General features: G+C 40.2%; 1 protein-coding gene across 2 annotated transcripts in view; it reads left to right on the top strand.

Annotated features, from left to right (window-relative positions):
- Nucleotides 1-20,797, top strand: part of LOC129525330 (neuroblastoma breakpoint family member 1-like) — a 79,415-nt gene that overhangs the window by 8,948 nt on the left and 49,670 nt on the right. For both annotated transcript variants that reach the window (XM_063698343.1, XM_055355280.2), the window contains 2 exons: nt 5,164-5,608; nt 7,025-7,174. The gene's annotated coding sequence lies outside the window, so the exon portion shown is untranslated. The remainder of the gene's footprint in view (nt 1-5,163; nt 5,609-7,024; nt 7,175-20,797) is intronic.

The raw sequence follows: 20,797 nt of genomic DNA, 5'->3' as shown, positions 1-20,797 counted from the left end.
GGCACAATGAAATGTTATGCAGTGGAGATACTGGTTAAGAATTTATATATCTGCTTCTCTCAATCAGTCCAATAACATTATTAATTATGAATCCATATTTTATTAGCCAGTCCTACGCCAATCTTCAGCTGGACATTTGACCTATTTGGATTTTTTCACTACTTCAGGTGAAACCTGTGCACATACAAAATGCTTTCAAATAATTTGTTTTATTAGGTATTCTCTGTGAAATATAAATCATTCATAATCCCCCCATTTTATATTGGCACAGAAAGGATAATGGTTATATATACACATATATTTTTTGAGACAGAGTCTCGCTCTTTTGCCCAGGCTGGAGTGAAGTGGCGTGATCTCGGCTCACTAGCCACCTCTACCCCCCGGGTTCAAGTGATTCTCCTTCCTCAGCTTTTCAAGTAGCTGGGATTACAGGCGGCTGCCACCTCGCCTGGGTAATTTTTGTGTTTTTAGAAGTGACGGGGTTTCGCCATGTTGGTCAGGCTGGTCTCGAACTCCTGACCTGAGTTGATCCACCCACTTCGACCTCCGAAAGTGCTAGGACTACAGGTGTGAGCCACCGCGCCTGGCCATATACATGTTTATCTATCAGATACATATATACAAGGGGTAATAGAAGTAGAACTTGTCTTGAAATCCTAATATAAGGTTTCTGTTTTTCCCCAATAACTGATAATGCTTGAGAAATATATTCTGAGCACACAGGTGACAGTAAGGGCTAGTAGAAAAGTGCTGGATCCTGAAGTCAGGAAACCTGAGTTCCAGTCCAGGCTCTGCCACTGACTGACATGTCTTTGAGCAAGTCATTTGAATTTTCTGGGCCTCATTTCCCCCATCTTTAAACAAGGGAATTGGACTGTAGCTCTGTAGTCTCTTTCAACTTTAATATGCCACTTTGTAAACAGAACACACAATTTTATAGTATTTGTTTTAAAATTGAATCTAAAGCAAAAATAAATAACTGACTTGGCTACGGATGCATTTTTTTCCGCTTAGATGATTTTCTCAAGCCACAGGTAAGGACACATCCTGAAACCATAATTGCTCTAAGAGGCATGAATGTGACTCTGACGTGCACTGCAGTGAGCAGCAGTGATTCACCCATGTCCACTGTGTGGCGCAAAGACAGTGAAATCCTGTATGACGTGGATACTGAGAATTTTGTTCGTTATCGGCAGCAAGCTGGAGAAGCTCTGGAATATACTAGTATCTTACATCTTTTCAATGTGAATTTCACAGATGAAGGAAAATATCAGTGTATTGTTACTAATCACTTTGGTTCTAATTATTCTCAGAAAGCCAAACTGACAGTAAATGGTAAGGAATTATGCTCCTTGATTTTTTTTAGTTTAGAAGGATTTTTCATGTTCAGTTTTGAATCACTTGAGAGAATTAGACTAAATCTGACATTTAAGTAGGACTCTTACTGTTATTGTCTTTTGAGTTGTGATAACTTATCAAGTGGGTGGGATTTTTGGATTAGTCAGTCTGCCCACTTATGGTCTCTAATTGGTCTTTGGTTGAAGGGTAAGTGCTGTGGCCCTAGGAGATGTGCTACTTTCACTGCTGTTTATGCTTTTGAAGACATTCTTATGAAATTCTCAGTTTTCATTCCAGAACCATAAATCTCTCTTGATAACTATGAAATTTATTCCTGATGGGCCTTCTAATAACTGGGAATATTTAGGACATTTTTGGGTCTAATGGTCATTATCATTGTCTAAATGTAGTTACACAGGATCATTTGTGTGTGTGTGTGTGTGTGTGTATTTTTATTTATTTATTTTAATTTCTCTTGTTTTTTGTTTTGAGATGGAGTCTCGCTCTGTCGCCCAGGATGGAATGCAGTGGCATGATCTCGGCTCACTGCAAATTCCGCCTCCCAGGTTCAAGTGATTCTCCTGTCTCCTGTAATTCGAGTAGCTGGAATTACAGATGTGCGCCACCAGGCCCATCTAATTTTTGTATTTTTAGTAGAGACAAAGTTTCACCATTTTGGCCAGGTTGGTCTCAGACTCCTGAGCGCAAGTGATCCACCTGCCTCGGCCTCCCAAAGTATTCGGATTACAGGCATGAACCACTGCACCCTGCCTTATTTCAGTACCTTTTGGGGTACAAGTGAGTTTTTTTCCCATGGATGAATTATAGTGGTGCATTCTGAGAATTTAGTGCACCCATCACTGAGTAGCGTACCTAGTATCTAATGTGTAGTTTTTTATCCCTAGCCCCCGCTCACTCTCCATTCTGAATCTCTAACGTCCATGATACCACTCTGTATGCCTTTGTGTACTCATACTTAGCTCCCACTTATAAGTGAGAACATATGGTGTTTGGTTTTCCACTCCACACAGGATCATTTTAAAAATGAATACTCTTCTTTCCTGCAAAAGCTTCTTAAAAACAGCTTGATTTATCTATTGCCTATTAAATTGAATAACTACAACATTTTAGGGTTTGTACAACCAAAAGATTACTTATGTTTCGCTTCTGTGTTTTTTAATGATACTTTTGAAGGCATAAGTTTTTTTTAGCATGCAGTTTCCTTGATAGCTTTGTAGATGTTGGTTTGGGAACATTTTTGAGATGGACTCTCACTCTGTCATGCAGGCTGGAGTGCAGTGGTGTGATCTCAGCTCACTGCAACCTTCACCTCCTAGTTTCAAGTGATTCTCCTGCCTCAGCCTCCCAGGGAAGCATCATTTAGCTTCATAAGTGAGAGAGTCATACTAAATACCAGGTTCTAAAATATGAAGTTCAAAGAAGGTTTGTGGCCTTCTGCTTTCCCTAGTTCCAGCTGATGATTAAGTGTATCATGCATCCTAGAAGACACAGTCATCAGTGTGCTCCAAATACTCTGAGGTTCTGGAAGAAAAGATGTTCTCAAAACCATATTCACTCTTGGCTGGGTGCTGTGGCTCAGGCTTGTAGTCCCAGCACTTTGGGAGGCCAAGGTGGGAGGATAGCTTGAGGCCAGGAATTTGAAGCTGCAGTGAGCTATGATTGCGCCAGTGTACTCCCGCCTGGACAGCAGAGCAAGACCCTATCTCTAAAGTTTGTTTTTGTTTTTTAAAATTTATAAAACTATATTCACTCTCAATCAGAGAGCCTGTCTTCACAAAGAAATGGAACATTAGGGGGTGTCTTGCCTACTAGATTCTTTCATGCCTATTTGTATGCATATATGTGTCTTTGTTCCCTTGCCCACTTTTTCTTGGTGATTTTTCTGGAAACAGAGATGCCATCTTTTCTGAAAACGCCAATGGATCTGACTATTCGCACTGGTGCCATGGCCAGATTAGAATGTGCTGCAGAGGGACACCCTGCACCTCAGATTTCCTGGCAGAAAGATGGTGGTACTGACTTTCCTGCGGCTCGAGAAAGACGCATGCACGTCATGCCCGAGGATGACGTCTTCTTTATTGCCAATGTGAAAATAGAAGATATGGGAATCTATAGCTGCATGGCACAAAATACAGCAGGAGGTCTCTCAGCAAATGCTTCCCTAACAGTGTTAGGTACATTTACTGCTCCATGGGTCCCTGCTTTTGTTGGAGTCTTTGGGAGCTACTCTTGGTCTTAATGAGCAAGAAAAATAAGTTTGAGATTACCTCTGTGATTCTTAGATCTTTATCTTATTTCACAGTTTTATGCAAGGTTATGTCAGTCTAGGAATTAGTGGGTCAGATAACTGAAATGTGGGAAAATACATAGGGCAAAATTAGGTAGGCATCCTTGTCACAATAATTGAAAGTTCAAATTCCTTTATCAGCTTATCTTTTTAAGTCCTTCTCTGTAAGGTTTCTGTTTCATGTAGGTGTGTTTACTATTCAGTGAGTTTGCATTGAGAGTTCCACTGTTCTTTTAGGTGTATCCCAGCCATTTGATGCTGCTTCGCTTATTGCTTGATAGGAACCTAAGATTATTTAACTGTTTGCTCCTAGTTCATTTTCAAAAAAAATTTAATACAAAAAAAAAAAAAAGATGTGTTTTCTGGTTAGAGTTTCTGCTTTCCTTTTCAGTGTGTTCTTCTTAACCGTATTTCTGGTAAAATGCCTTTTTTCCTAAAAATTTTCCCCTGCTAGCCTGGGTTTTTTTTGTTGTTGTTTGTTTGTTTTGTTTTTTCTTCCTTATTACAATACTTTTCTTCATGGAACCCAAATCCAGCGTAAATTCTACTTTCCAGTTCTCTATTCTCCTAGATGTCAGTTATTATTATTATTTTTTTTAAGTTTGTTGGTTTGTATTGTTTACTTGTATAACCAGAAAAATAAGTCATTTATTTATTTATTTATTTATTTATTTTGAGACGGAGTCTCATTCTGTTGCCCAGGCTGGAATGCAGTGGCGCAATCTCGGCTCAGAGCAACCTCCACTTCCCGGGTTCAAGTGATTCTCCTGCCTCAGCCTCCTGAGTAGCTGGTACTACAGGCATGTACCACTGCGCCCAGCTAATTTTTGTATTTTTTTTAGAGACGGGGTTTCACCATGTTGGTCAGGCTGGTCTCGAACTCCTGACCTCATGATCCGCCTGCCTCAGCCTTAGAAAAATAAGTCATTTATTGTTTTAAAATGTTAAGATATACAGAAAATTAGGGAAAGGGGAGGAAAGTCACTCAAATACTTAAGGATTTTAGCATATTCTAGACTTTCCCTCTCACTTTTATGTAGTCAAATATACCTACATTTTCTTCATTTAATATTGTACCACAAGTTGCCTTGTTATTAAAGTCTTTGTAAAAGATCATGTGACTATAATTTACTTAATCATTTTTCTGCTAGATTTAAAAATATTTTTCTTTATTCTTTAAAGTTACACATTTTGTAGTAAACATCTTTGCATATAAATCTTTGAATTTCTTTTTTTTAAGTTATTTTTAATCTTTTTTAATGGGTCACCCCTGCTCACCCCCTCCAGCTATTGCAGCTGCCCTGAACTTCTTTCTTAGGATAGCTTGCCTAAGCTGGAATTATCGAGAAAAGATTGAGGCTTTTTTCAGGATTTCGTTCTGAAACATTAACTTCTAATCCTCCCATGAGTATATAAAATTACTCATTTTATTATACCCCCATTGGTCTAATTCAGTAGGAATTAGGGAATAAAATTGCCTAACTTTTCATTTTTTTTTTTAAATGTTTTCCTGTTAGAGACACCCTCATTTATTAGACCCCTGGAGGATAAGACAGTAACCTGAGGTGAAACTGCGGTGTTACAGTGCATAGCTGGAGGGAGTCCTGCCCCTCGTCTCAACTGGACTAAAGATGATGGGCCTTTGCTGGTGACAGAACGACATTTCTTTGCTGCAGCCAATCAGCTTCTCATCATTGTAGATGCCGGGCTAGAAGATGCTGGGAAATATACCTGCATTATGTCTAACACCCTTGGGACAGAACGTGGCCACATTTACCTAAATGTCATTTCATCCCCCAATTGTGACTCTTCCCAGAGTAGCATTGGGCATGAAGATGATGCCTGGACCACAGTTGGCATTGTCATCATTGTTGTGGTCTGTGTGTTGTTGGCACTTCTTTGATCTGGGTCATTGTTACCACATGAGAAAGAAAAATGAAGACTATAGTATCACAAACACAGGTAAGTAGTACCCACATGACACCTATGGCTTGTACTTGAGTCAAGAATGTAGTATAGGATTAATTGTACAATATAAAAAACTGAGAGCTGATCATAGTAGCACATGCCTGTACTCCCAGCTACTCAGGAGGATGAGGTGGGAGGGCTGCTTGAGCCCAGGAGTTCAAGGCCCACCTGGGCAACATAGCGAGACCTCATCTTCCCCCTCAAAAAACTGAAGAGCTGTGATACATTACCTGATATGTGATAGAAGGGAGTTTTTGTTGTTAAAATGTTCAACTTCTTTGATATAACAGAACCTCTTTGAGGAATAGGTTCATAACAGAACCTGTTTGAGGAAAGAATTTTGTTTATTTGAGATAGGGTGTTACTGTAATGCCCAGGTCAGAGTGTATCGGTACATTCATGGCTCACTGCAGCGTTGACTTCCCAGGCTCAGGTGATTCTCCCATCTCGGCCTTCTGAGAAGCGGGGACTATAGGCATGTGCCACCGCGCCTGACTAAGTTTTTATATTTTTAGTAGAGTCGGGTTTTGCCATGTTGCCCAAGCTGGTCTCAAACTCCTGGGCTCAAGCAATTTGTCTGCCTTGGCCTCTCAAAGTGCTGGGATTACAGGCATGAGCCACTGCGTCTGACCAATTTTAAGAATTTGTAAATACTTTTTTTTTTTTTTTTGAGATAGAATCTCGCTCTGTTGCCAGGCTGGAGTGCAGCGGCATGATCTTGGCTCAATGCAACTTCCACTTCCCGGGTTCAAGCGATTCTCCTGACTCAGCCTCCCGAGTAGCTGGGACTACAGGCGTGTGCCACCATGCCCAGCTAATTTTTGTATTTTTAGTCGAGATGGGGTTTCACCATGTTGACCAGGATGGTCTCAATCTTTTGACCTCGTGATCCACCCACCTTGGCCTCCCAGAGGGCTGGGATTACAAGCGTGAGCCACCACGCCCGGCCAAACTTTACTTCTAAAAACGCATTACAGATGCATTCTCTTTAATGTCTAAGGCTCCTTTTCATCATAATTTTGCTGTAAGGAAGAGTGGAGCCCTTGTGATTGAGATCAGTCTCTTTTTTTCCCTTGAATATCAAACTGGATCATTGAGGTCAGTCTTTTACACCTCTCACCCTGAAATCCTGCAAGAAAAGAAATCTAGGCAGATAGATTATGAAAGCATGGCAGTAGATAAGATTTCAACCTTTAGGTTTTGTTTCTTTCAATGAAAGTTTTAAAGTGAAGCTTTGAGAAGAATTCTAGTGAGAAATAGTTTTAGGGGAAGTACCAAGAGCTGTTGCGGTCCTAGGTACGTACAGTTTTTCTTGCTAATAGTATCAAAGTGGAACACATTTGCAAAATAGTCTTCTGAGTGTTGGCTTCAACTGCCTACCTTTGAGAGTTAAAAATGTCTCTTTTACAGAGGAGCTCAGTCTGCCTGCAGACATTCCCAGCTACTTGTCTTCCCAAGGAACGCTGTCTGAGCCACAGGAAGGCTACAGCAACTCTGAGGCAGGCAGTCATCAGCAACTTATGCCTCCTGCCAATGGATATATACACAAAGGCACTGACGGTAATGACTGTTGTTTATGGTTACAATTTCAGCCTATTCTATTGAGTTTACTTTTCAGTGTGTAGTTTCTCCATTAATCTGAAGCAATATTTTAAAGTAAGATACCTAATGAAAGCATTTAGCCACATGCAAAATAGGATGAAAATTGACTAAAGTCTTAAAAGGATATGAAAATCATCTTACAGAGTGGAGAAACACATTAAACAAGAGATCAGAGTACACAGCAGAGGCTCCCAAACTTGTGTAATTATAGGAAAGGGATATTCTGCAAACTTTTTTCAGGTATCTCTTTCTTACCCTTTTCAGGCGTGGGCATCCTTCAGACCACATCCAAGGGAGGCCGGTTTCTCTTCCTGACAGGTAGACATTCAGTAAAGTTTAAAGGGTAGCTAGGAGCCAGGCATGGTGGCATGCCTGTAGTCCCATCTACCCACGAGGCTGAAGCAGGATTACTTGAGGCCAGGAGTTCGAGGCTGTATTGTGCTGTGAGCGCACCTATGAATAGCCACTGTACTCTAGCCTGGACAACATAGCAAGACTCCCCACCTCTAAAAGAAATCAACAAATGGTAGCAATGGTTCTCAGCATATACTGGAGGACATCAGAGAGATGTAAAGAGTTCTCTAATTAAATGAACCTGACATCCCAACACATAGAGATGCGTACCCATACACAGAGTTCTTCTCCCTCCACCCTTTTCATAGCCTCGCTCCCATAGGGAGTGACAGAACTGAATGAATTAAGGGACAGAAGAATTGGGTTTAATTGATACTTCTTCCTTTTTCCAGCTCTGTGACCATGAAGCTAGTTACTTAAGATCTGAGCTTTACTTTTCTAATTTTTAAATAAAGAGACAATAATTTGTAAAGCACTTCCCCCAAGATTCTCACAGATCTTTTCAGCAAATCTATGTGGTACTTCAAATACTATACAAATGGAAGATTTATTCCATTTCTTCAGAGACTTTTTTAGGCTGGGTGTCAACAGAACTTTATCTAATTGATAAATTGGATTTTGGCTTTTCATGAAAAATATAGTAGTTCTGACTCTTTTTTTGTTTTTGAGAAAGCGTCTCATTCTGTTACCCAGGCTGGAGTGCAGTGGCACGATCTCAGCTCACTGCAACCTCCACCTCCCAGGTTCAAGCGATTCCTCTGCCTCAGCCTCCTAAGTAGCTGGGATTACAGGTGCGCGCCACCATACCCGGCTAATTTTTGTATTTTTAGTAGAGACAGGGGTTTCACCATGTTGGTCAGGCTGGTCTTGAACTGCTGACCTTGTGATCTGCCTGCCTCAGCCTCCCAAAGTGCTGGGATTACAGGCATGAGCCACCGCACCTGGCCGGCATTTCTGACTTTTAAAAGAATACTTAAAAGTCTGTTCTTTGAAGTATGTGGGAAATAACACTGCTTTCTGGGTTAAACTAAATTACTTTTCACTCTCTTCCAATTCTAACATTCTGTTGCATGATTTTTGTTTGTTTGTTTTTTTGTTTTTTTGAGACAGAGTTTCATTCTTGTCACCCAGGCTGGAGTGCAATGGCACCATCTCAGCTCACTGTAACCTTTGCCTCCCGGGTTCAAGCGATTCTCCTGCCTCAGCCTCCTGAGTAGCTGGGATTACAGGCACCTGTCACCATGCCCGGCTTATTTTGTATTTTTAGTAGAGATGGGGTTTCACCATATTGGCCAGGCTGGTCTCAAACTTCGGACCTCAGGTGATCCACCTGCCTCGGCCTCCCCAAGTGCTGGGCTTACAGGCATGAGCCACTGCTCCTGGCCTGTTGCATGATTTTGAATAAGTAACTCACTCTTTATTTCTCACTCTCTCTTCTCTCCTTCATCATTCAGTTTTCAAAGCACATAATAATCCAGGGAGTTCATTGTTAAACCTATACTTCTGTCAACCATGTACTTGTCAGGCAGGACTTCTCATTGTCAGAAGCTTTCCCTAGGGATGCTTGTAGCAATTGGTGTTACTTAACCTCTTTGACTCATGAAAGTAACATGGTTTTTCATGAAGTGAAGTCATCATAACTCCTTATTCTCTGACTTAGTTTGCTTAAGCCAAGCATGTGTCTTGTAGCACAGTACCAGCCTTATCTTGCTCCCTTGATTTGAGCATGATCTGTCTATCCACGATAGACAGAGATGGTTCAGTGTAGTTTTCAAGAGCGTGGGCTCTGGAGCCAGAATGGCTGTTTCTGCTCCTCACTCTGGCAGTATGACTTTGTTTTTTTTTTTTTTTTGGAGACAGAGTCTCGCTGTGTCGCCCAGGCTGGAGTGCAGTGGCGTGATCTCGGCTCACTGCAAGCTCCGCCTCCTGGGTTCACGCCATCTTCCTGCCTCAGCCTCCCGAGTAGCTGGGACTACCGGCGCACGCCACCACGCCTGGCTAATTTTTTGTATTTTTAGTAGAGACGGGGTTTCACCGTGTTAGCCAGGATGGTCTAGATCTCCTTACCTCGTGATCTGCCCGCCTCGGCCTCCCAAAGTGCTGGGATTACAGGCGTGAGCCACCACGCCCAGCCAAGGACATAGGTTTTTTTATGCCAGATAGACTTAAGTTTGAGTCCTGATTCCTATTAACAATTGGATCTTTGGCAAGTTAAAGTCTATAATGCTAGCTAACATTGCGTATTAGGGTCTGTTCTCAAGTAGTTTACATGTATTTACTTTAGTCCTCATGTGAGAGAGAGACTATATGGAAGCTAAGAGAAGTTAAATAATTCACTCAAGATCCCATCACTCAGTAGCTAACCTGAGATATACTCGTGGAAAATGTACTGTCACCTTGAGTCTCAGTTTGCCAGTCAATAAAATGGGACAGAATTACCTGTTTTAAGTTGGTAGTTCAAATGGAACCTTCTGAAAAGGAAGTGTGGAACACTTGAAAGTATACGAAAAGGGGACTTTTCAGATCAGGAATATGATTAAAACACTGCTTTATGTAATTTCTAAATTTAAAGACAGTAGCATTAGGTAGGCCTGAGTACCTCATATCATTCTATAACACTAAATCTGCATATAGTTACATGAGTGTACATGGGCCAGGTTTGGTGAATACTGCATTTCTGAGAAATGGCCTTTAACATGAAAGCTCAATGTAATAACTGTGGATGAAATAGAAGAGGGCAGTGAAGGTGGGGATAGAGGATATTGTCTATTAAAGTGTGCTTCAGTAGAGAGAACTAATTTGAAACTTCTCCTTTCTTTTTACTAATGGAACAGGAGCAAGTCCAGACAGATTTATGCAGTTGTGAAATTGAGACAGGTTAAATTCAGTGATTTTTCATAAATGTTGTTGCCAGCACAAAAGTCACAAGTTGTTGAATATGACACCTTACGTTTGCATAGTGAGTTACAGATGCATATCAGTATGTCCTGTGAGGCTTTTCCTTGTATTAGGACTTGAGATCTGGGCCCTTTAACAGTACCATTCCTAAGTGATTCTTATTAATACTTATGTCCTATTAAAATCCTTTATCAAATATGATGTTTCCCTAAGGGGTCTTTTGTAAAGGAAGTCTTGGTTACTAGCATCTCCATCTGTGGCCCAGGCTTGAGTGCAGTAGAGCAATCATGGATCACTGCAGCCTCCACCTCCTAGGCTCAAGCCATCCATCCTCCTGCCTCAGTCTCCCATTTTTAAAACTTTTTATAGAGACACGGTCTCACATGTTGCTCAGGCTGGTCTCGAATTCCTGGGCTCAAGTGATCCTCCCACTTCTGCCTCCCAAAGGGCTGGAATTACAGGCCTGAACCACTGTGCCTGGCCAGTTAGTAGCTTCTTAACACATAGCAACATAATTTCCATACTATTTTCAACTAATTTTTATTCTTTCAGTTGGGACCTTTATATATTTCAGTGTTCAGTGAAGTAGTAGGAGAATCTGGTTCTTAGGCTCTGCCTATATCCTTTTACCTGTCTTGGGTAACTGCCAAGAAATTAAATCAACAAATTTTGGCCTGCAATCTGGCATTAATAGATGTGAATTTAGCTAGGTTTCTTTCAACACAGCCTCCAGGTCAATCGTAATCTTATGTGAAGTTCCTTATTCAGGCATGTCTCATTAGCACCATTAATTTCACACAGGAATTCTTTTTTTCTCCCTTATTTTGTGACTAAACAAAATGAGAAATATTTCTCTTTCAGGATATGGAGAGGCTTAATTAAATTCTTTAATTTTGTCTACATCTGCCCTTATGAATGATAGCAAAGGAATGGGGGATATCAGAATATGAGAAAAAGTAATCATCTAAAAATTTCCAAGCACTTTAAAATTTGTTGAGCTAGCATAAATATGTGGGTGTGATAGAGGTTTTTATTAGTCCTCCTCTCAACATACAGTAGTTAGGAATGAAGTTTAGTGTCTCTCCGTCCTCCTGTCATATGTGTGTATGCGCACACGTGTGCACATGCGACTGTGTTATGCATTTTGTTTTCATATTTCTTTTAGTTGAGTTTTACCTTACAACCCAATGTAAGGTAAATTAAAATTTCTATTGGATTTCCGCACATTTTCTAGATCCTGTTTATTCACTGTCAGTGACCTTCACTAGCACTTAGTCCTCTGTGTCCAAAAATGTACTGCCAATTCTTAGACTCCATCAGCCTTCTCCTATGAAAAAGTAATGCAGTTAATTTCCGCTCGAAATGCTCTTCTCCTAAACAGTCTCCTACTTGATCTTTATGAAAAGAGTTTTATGAAAGAAAAGTGAAAATAAAGACTAAGAAAGGCATTATTTAAGTGATGGGTGATATTATTCAGTGAACACATTCAACTAGAGCATTCTATCCAGTTTTTTGCCTTCACGTAAATATGAGGAGAAAGGTAGGTGTTAATAAGAAAATAATCTGATCAGGATTTATGTAGAATGGTAGCATTTAGGGTATTAAATCTGTATAGATTCAGGTCATTTTCCTGCAGTCACTGTCTATAATCCTGTGTGCTGAACACTGAAAGTTAGATGGACTCTGAAGCACTATAGAATCCTCACTTTTCAAACAAAAGTTTAATTTTTATCACACTAGTATTTATTGAGCAGGCTACTATAACTGATCACTGTACTGGGTATTGTGAATAGACAGAAAAGCCCAAGAGGCCTGTGTTACCTGACTTCTTTATTCACAAGTATACGTACCCAGAGACTGTCTGACAGTGACTGCAGTTTCTCCTGCATAAGACATGGTGGCAGTCTTCTGAAGTCTTGCTGGGGAGATGAAGCATACAGAGATGTGTAAAATAAAACAGTTTGTAATATCCCAGTGTAGGGGCACAGATAATAACTATGGGCACTCAGACAAAGGAACAAGTACTGTGGGACAAAAGAGTAAAATCAGAGGACTTTTGGTGCACTGCTTAGATCCTAAATCTTTGAATATTAGTGGTGCCTTAGAAGATGGATAGGTAGGAGAAGGGTGAGAGGAAGGGAGCTGAGGAGACTAGAAGGGACTGTTATTTCCTGGAATAATCATTACCAATTTCTTCATCACGTTTTCTTAATGACACAGTTTCAAACGTTTTCTTCATCTTGATTGCTGTCTTCTGTGTATATGCTGGTTTGTGTGAGGTTTTACTAAACCAGTATGTGGATTAATCTAGTTTCACAGTGACAGGTAAGTGATTTAGAAAATCATTCCTTTAGCACATGTTAACTTGAACGTTTGGAGGTAGAATGCCTAGAGTGAGGGTGAAGGAGAGGACCTGGGGACAGGAAGAGAGGGCAGCTGGGAGCAATTATGCTGCTTCCCTCAGAACTTTTTGGCCTTGACTCTTGATTCTTGTACTTCTACCAGACAGAGAGGCGGTAGGCTTGTGGCCATGTTTTGCGAGGAAAATCAGAATCTAAGAATCTCTAAGGCAAGAGCAAGAATGGATTGGGATAGGGGAAGTGATAGGAAAACAGAGGCACTAAGAAGAGGGTTGGTTTTCATGTACTGCATAGTTCATTCCCTTAGTTGAGAAATCAGGTATCTCAACCTCAGATATCTTCTGTCCAGCATATCGCTGGCCAGATCTGATTCATATGAGGGATCCAGAGTAAGGAAGCATCTGTTAGCCAAGTCTTTGGTTACCCCAAATTAGCTCAGGTCCTTTACTGCTTGTTTCCTCTGATTATATAGTACATATCCAACCCCTCAATTTTCCAGAATAAACTAGGTCTGCCTATTCTGTGTGGAAAACATTTGATGGTGGTTAAGATTCTCTTGCCTAGACGATGGTAGTGCCTTAGTCGTTTTAACTGCCTGTCACTTTAAGATTTTGAAATACTGGTTCTCGTTGTGTAAGCCAGACACATCTTGAGGATATTTTACGGGGCAACTTGCCCTTTCTGAAACCTCAGTCATCCTGAAAAGTAACTCTGTACCTCCTTGACTTTAATTTTTCTGTCTTAATTCTATTTGTATACAATGTTTGTGGTGTCTGATTCTCTGTCTCGTATTGCTGAAACTCATGGCCTTGAATTTCTGGGTCACTCTTAAAAAATAGACATGACTTGATTACTAATGAAAAAGTGACTCATTTTCTTCCAGGCAAAGGCTGACACTGACTGTCACAGTTTGTGACAGAAGCAAACTCTCTAATTAGGAGACATCACCTATTCTTTTCTAAATTTTATAAGAATTGATGATAGCATCATGAGATGGGAAGTGAGTAAGATAAGCGTTTATGCTTGTAGAGAGGATGCATAAAAATGAAATCTGGATAAAGTTCTATCTGAATTTACCTTTTTAAGTGGTTGATTCCCTGTGAGCTTAAATTTAGTGCTTCTCTTCCCAGACCGTTGTCTTACATACACGCTTCAGTCAGTTTTAGCCTTGTATAACTAATCAGCAGGTCAGATTCCATAGAGGCTGAAATACCTACCACCATTCTGTGCTCAAGAAAACAGGCTTTCATGTTGGCCAGTTGTTTGGGAGAGAAGATGGTTAGACCTTTCTATCCCTTTTAAACACAAGATTCTTTTTCATTCCCCTTATCTTGTTTAAATATATTGTTCCTTCTCTTTGGTTTTTCTTTGCTTTCTTATGCATCTGTGAGGGGCTAGCTGAAAGTGTGAGTTGTGGAACAATTCATTTACATAAGTGTATATTGAATTATCTGTGCACCTAGAGGGTGATGGGCACTGTGAGGGATATTAAAAAAGAGACACAGTACAGTTCTTACCCTAGGATCCCCTGCTTGGAGTGGGACAGTGGTCAAGACATATACAACCACAAACACCCAAACATTAACATCAGCAAGCATCATTACATCCTTGGGTGGTATTGCCAAGGGACTTCAAAGGCCAAGATTATAGAGTCATCACACTTAGGAGGTCAAAGGGACTTTGGAAAGCACCTTTGTCACTCATTTTGTTTTATAAGTGAGGAGGCTGAGGTGTAATACAGCTAAGCGAATTAGCCTTTATTACATAACTCATTAGAATGTAGACTGGCACTAAGAGCTGTTTCTCCAGATCCCATTAGGCAATCTAAAGATTCTGCACTATTTCTTTTTCATTTTTGGTATCGAAATAGGTACAGTTGTTTTTGATCTAGGAAAATCCTTTTAGACTAAACAGTAAGCTTTTTAAATTACTCTGCTTTTAGATATTTTTTGGACTTCAGAACTTTGAAGGTGGTCATCCACCAACATTGGGGAATGGAAAGAAGGCTCCAACACTTTTCTTTCTAGAGATCTTTTTAATTTTCAATGGCAGTCACTACAGGATCTAGCAGTTCATGCTATTGTGGCCACTTTGTAGGATTTTTTTTTTTTTTTAGTCAGGGCTCCAGGTCCCTGGTGGTTTATGTAGTCAGTCTTTTATCAACAACCGATGAAAGACTAATAAAAGTGCAAGAGGGAATGAGGACTGTGTGTGTGTATGTCTGCACATGCACACATGCCTCTCTGTGTGTGTTGGTTAACTTCATATTTGGTAGGTGGGAGGGAAGGTGATTAAAAAATAATCTACTTTGCATGGAGTTGGCCCAATTTGACTGATATAGGGGTGAGTGGGGGTTAAGAAGTAGTCTATATATCAGGAATCTTAATTAGTTTTGAAAATCCTTTAGGTAAATAGCTCAACCCAGTTGTTCCCAAACTTCAAGTGTATTTATAGGGTCTTTTTAAGGGGTAAAGATTCCACAGAGCCCTTCATTTTGACCTTTTGCTTCTGCACTGAATAGTTGAATGCCTTCTATATGCCAGTCATTGTGTTAGGCACTGGGAGTATGAGAATTAATAATTTTAGTCTGTTGACAGATAATCATAATAAGGGCTAATGAGTAACACAGGCTCAGGGTTATAAGAACAGAGGGGGTGTCAAGGCTGTTTTTCACAGGAAATAACATTTAAGTTGAGACTTAATGAAATTTTAGGGCTTAGCCATGAGAAAGTGGGGAAAAGCATTTTGGGCTGACTGAACAGCGTGTACAGAGGTCTGGAAGTGAGAAGTAGTGTACTATAGCATTTTCTAGGAGCTGAAAGGCGTTTAGCAAGAGTATAGTGCATAAAGGAGAGAGCTTGAGATGAAACAATTTCTCAGTGTGTTGTTTGAATACAATGTATACTGTCAAAATCTAAGAATTCAAGAATCATTTAATATATCTTTATGTTTTACTAGTCATAAAAGCGTATACATATATTTAAATATGGACAAGATACTGTTTAGTAGTTTAGAAAGTGATTTATAAGGATTGCAATCCCTTGCAATAACTCCACAGCCCATACCTTGGGAACAACTGAGCTAACTCATTCAGTTTTGTCCGTTACATTGAAGGGTGTTTTTTGTAAACTCATATGTCTAGAATGTGTTTGCCATGTTTTAATCACAAGTAGATATTTTCTCAGGGTCCAGTGCAGTGAAGTATGGTAAGATCCTGATTGTGTTCTGGAACACAGAGGAAAGACCACCTTCTGTTATAGCAACAACACAAGTCTTTTAACACTGTGTGCCCCTTCCCAATCTTTCAAGTGATGATTGAAGAGACTAGGTGGTCAGCTCAGCCTTTGAGTTCTGATAAATGAGCCCAGACTATAAACTGGAAGATAAGGATGTTTGTAAAGTTCTTGTATAAATAAAGCATGGTTTCTCATTGCAGTGGTTACTGATTTCATAGTCTGAGTGAAGATGAATGATGCTGTGAATCAACAGCTTTAAAGTCCGTACCACTTCAGCTTCTTTTTGGTTTAGGTTTATTAAAATCAGTGTGTATTTAATGCTTTATTCAGATGAGGGGGTGAAAAACCTAACACATGTAAACTAAGTGAGGTGGGGTTTCAGAGATAATTCCCAGCCTCACAATTCCTCGTGAAGTTCTTTTCCTGTGGGAAACTTTTAATTTGGAAGCATGCAACCTAATGTGGGAACCAAGATTAACATTTTCTGAAATACTTCTACAAGAAAAGCAGAAATGGTCTGTCCAGGAAGCTGAATTTACATAGTAGAAAAATGAGCTGCCCTGCAGTATTTGGTAGTCTTTGTGTATTAGTTGTGATAAAAGTGTGTATGTGTGTGTGTGCGTGTGTGAGAGTGAGAGATTGTATACTTGTCTTTGTTTCCTTTACATACAACTAGTAAGGCCCTAGAAAAACTACACTAGAAAGTGTGTTTTACCACAAGGGTCCCAGTTCTGGACACCAATCTATACACAAATACTTTTTTTAAAAGTTCTTTTTGTTTTTCCTTCTTGCTGAGTAAGCTATAGTATTTCCTTTTTTTTCTTTCTTTTTTTTTGAGAGAAGGGGGGGTTGAGAGTAGAGTGGGAATGGCAAGAAGTAGTATGACAGAGCTTCTTCTCTTTTTTTCCCCTCTTTACCAGGAAGTTAACTAGAAGTCCTCATGCATGTTTTTAAAACAAAGTTGGTAATTAGCATAACCTAGTTAGTTACCTTTACACAGAGTGACAGAATTAAAAAGTTGAGAAGCCCATCAGACCTCAGCCAGGAGGTACTGAAAGGAGGGAGACCAGTGAGTCTAGACCAATAGGTGGGTTAGGCCTCCTGAATGCCAGCCTAGAAGTTTAGACTTGATTCTATAGACTCTGGGGTACCTACAAGTTTGTAGTCGGAGCCTGGGGAATTGAATGTTACATAGGAACTTTCACTGTTTCCAGCTAGCCTTGGCTGTTAGCAATTATTTTTATCTACTTTAACAGGAGGGACAGAGTAGGGGGGCAGGAAACTAAGCTGGCATTATGGTCACAGGAAAGAACAGACTGATTTGGAGCCTTTCAAACTGCAGACCTTTGTTACTGACCGATGCTTAATTTGGTTTCTGGGTTTTGTTAGTGTTTTCCCCTGCCCTTACCTCATTTACCTTAATGACAGCTCCCGCCTCTAGAGCTCAGCTAGGGCAGGCTGCCACTGCGGATTGGGGGGGCCAAGAGGCCCAGCACAAGAAGAAAGTGGGTTGAAAGCAGAGTTCTGTTTAAAGAATTTTCTGCTGGAAACTAGCCCAGAGGGAGTAAAGAGGAGCTTTAATGAGGAGCAGCTGCAGTGCCGACGCAACCCACATGAGACTTTTTTTTCCCTTTCGTTCCACATTCTGTATAGTTTTTTTAAAAATCATGATTTTGAAATAGCTGTTTTGTAAAGCATGTCTCTCTTTTTCTTCTTGTATGTGGTGGGATTTTGCTTTGTTGTTGTTGTTGTTGTTTTTTGAATGGCCAAATCCTCGTTTAAAAAAAAAAAAAAAAAGCTAAAGACAGAGCTGCAGCAAAGCCCTGGATGCAATTTGGCCTCACCCTGCTGATACAGAACATTCGGTGGAGAAAACAAGGGGAGAGAACACTGGCTTTTCTTTGGAAAAGGGGCTTATTTCCTGCTCAGACTTCAGTCATCTTGGAGCTGACACAAGCTGCTACACTGTTTTAAGCTTTTCTGTAGACGAGTGGCTATTCACTTAGGAAACGTGAAAGAACAAATTTTTCTGTCCTGTATTACTAGGGAGACTGATCCTGAACTGCAGCCATTGCCAGATAGATTGGAATTGCTATTCAGATCCCAGCTTCGTTGAAATCTGTAAAGTGGCTACATGTAAACTAATCCAGGCTGCTAGTGAGATGTGAGGGTTGGGGTCTGGTTTTCATCTGCTTAAGTGAGAGGAAACTGTAAGGGTATCCGTCAAATGGAATGTTTTCTAGTTCCATTAGGAGGAATCCCTTGTTTTTCTCTGTTTTCTTCCTTCCTTTGCTTTTCTACATCCAACCCCATGCGTATGTTTGAACAGTAACAATGAAAATGTGGACCTCTCAATGTCAGAAATGACACTTTTTTTTTTTTGAGGTGGGGTTCTCACCATGTTGCCCGTGTTGCCTAGGCAGGTCTCGAACTTCTGCTCTAGCAATCTGCTCGCCTTGGCCTCCCACAGTGCTGGGATTACAGGCATGAGCCACTGTGCCCAGCTGAGACTTTTAAAGAAAAAGTCATAAATATATCTTTATGGACCTGGTAAGTATTCAGATTAGTTTATGGAGTTTAAAATGGAAAAATGCTCCCCAAACCTTTCTCTGTATTCACAACCTCATCTGCGAAGTATGTTCTTTCAGAGTTCCAATGCTAGAGAAGAGAGAGTAAGTAGAAGTCACTGAGAGACATTGAAGAGACAGTTATGAAAATAATTAATAAACTCTCTACAGGAGGGAAACATTCATATAGTTTTGCGGATGAAAGGCATCTGTTAGATTTTTGTGGTTATTTTTTAGAATGTACACCTTTAGTTCAAGTGGTAGACTATTTTCCAAAATGTGTGCTGGGTAGCTTAATGGAATTATAGATATGTAAGGGATGTTGGGTGTTTAGCCATGTTTTCACTCTCTAACCAAATTCAACTTTAGCCATCTCAAGAAGACAGCTATTTAAGCCCTTGTTTTCAAGCAGAGAACCTTACTTTCCACCAAGACTAACAGAGTATATTTTCTCCTTATACCACAGTTGAACAGGGATTTGCAAGTTGAAAGATCTCCTGCCTTAGGAAACAAGGGTCTGTTATTTCTGACTGTCTTACCTATTACTCCCCTTTCTTCCCATGTCCATAATGCTGCTTAGCTTCCTGGGGTGTGAAGGATAATTCTATACCTCAGGATGACTATTAGGTTGATTTGGCCTGTTATTCTACCAGACAGATCACAGAGTAGAGATGGATTTTGTGGAACATTTGGATTGAGAGACTGACTTTATCCATCACATGAAATTTAGCCTGCTTTGGAACCAGCTGCTTAGTGGGGTTTAGGTACTCAGGTATTCAGGGAACCTACACCAAGGGTTCAAGACAGGCTCTTCCCCACAAAAACTGTCTAGATGGGAGTTTGAGAAAGGTACAGCAAAGACATAACAGTGGCTTAAATAAAGAAGAACCATACCAGTGGAGACAATGTAGTGCATGACATGGCACTACATCTGCTGTTGGAAGGATCAGAGACAGGTGGGATGATTTGTAGAAGGCTTACTATAGGACAGGTTTACAGCAGATTTTTGAAAAAAGGGTGGAAGAAAGGAACCTAAGTTGGAGATATACCAGAAGGGAAGCATGATGTTTCTCACTGGAAATTAAAAAGATTTTAATATAGGGGACAGTAAACAAGATTGTGGAAATAATATGGAGTGTTCGAGTTATGGATTACTAAAGAGTAAGATGGTTAGATGATTGGAATGGGACAGACAAGCAAATCAGAGATTGTAAAGAACTTGGATTTGAAAGGCTTGGTATTAATACTGTTGCTAGTTTCTGAGCAGAAGAATGACATGAAAATTATGCTTAGGAAAGATTATTCTTTTAGTCATATGCTTAGGTTCAGCAAGGAATTTCCAGACTGTCCTTAGGGAGAGGAGAGGTATGGATAGGATGCTGGTCCATTTAGGATGTTAGAGCTGATTGAATAGGTGCTAGTCTTGGGGCAAGACTTAGTCATACACTTTCAGTTAAGTACTATTTCATTGCAAGGTCTAGGTGAAGGTAGGGATATATTTGTAAAACTGGGGAAATTGCTAGATTCACAGATAACCAACTTTGGGTAGATCAGTTAGCTTTGATGTCCTTTTCAGTGCTATAGGGGTTCAGACCATTTGGTTTCTGAGATCACTGCTGAAATTCTGTGATTGTATGAGTATAATGTGAAAGTTGTCTCAATCAAGGAAACTTGGAGTAAAGACTCAATATGATGGATTTAAAAGGAATGAATGACAGTTCCAATTATTGGGTTCAAAAAACATGTGCTACAAGTATAAGATGAGAAAAATAGGGTACACTAGTAGTTCATGTGAAATAAGGCTCTGAATATTTTAGCTGAGTGTGTATTCCATAGCACATAGTAGTATTTTGTGGCTTCTAAAAAAGTACACATATCCATTGGGTATGAGTCGGAGCATTATTCTTTCTTGAACTGCGCTCTCACGATGCCTCCTCAGTTTAAGAACTTACTCTGAAATAGTAAAAGCATAGTGTCCAGATCAGGAGGTCATGGTTCAGCTCTGTGCTGCACTGGTAAGAACATGTGTTAAGCCTTTTTCCATTTTGAGCCTCACTTTTTAAAGAGGTTTTTGATGAACTGGAGTCATCCAGTGATGGGGAGGCAGGATAGCCTAGTGTTGAAGCACACGCACTCTAGAGTCAACTGGAGTTTGAATCCTGCCTC

The sequence above is a fragment of the Gorilla gorilla genome, chromosome 1 (assembly GCF_029281585.2).
Source record: "Gorilla gorilla gorilla isolate KB3781 chromosome 1, NHGRI_mGorGor1-v2.1_pri, whole genome shotgun sequence".
Lineage (NCBI taxonomy): Eukaryota > Metazoa > Chordata > Mammalia > Primates > Hominidae > Gorilla > Gorilla gorilla.
The sequence above is the reverse complement of the archived record's forward strand: the minus strand, read 5'-3'. Positions and strand labels throughout refer to the sequence as shown.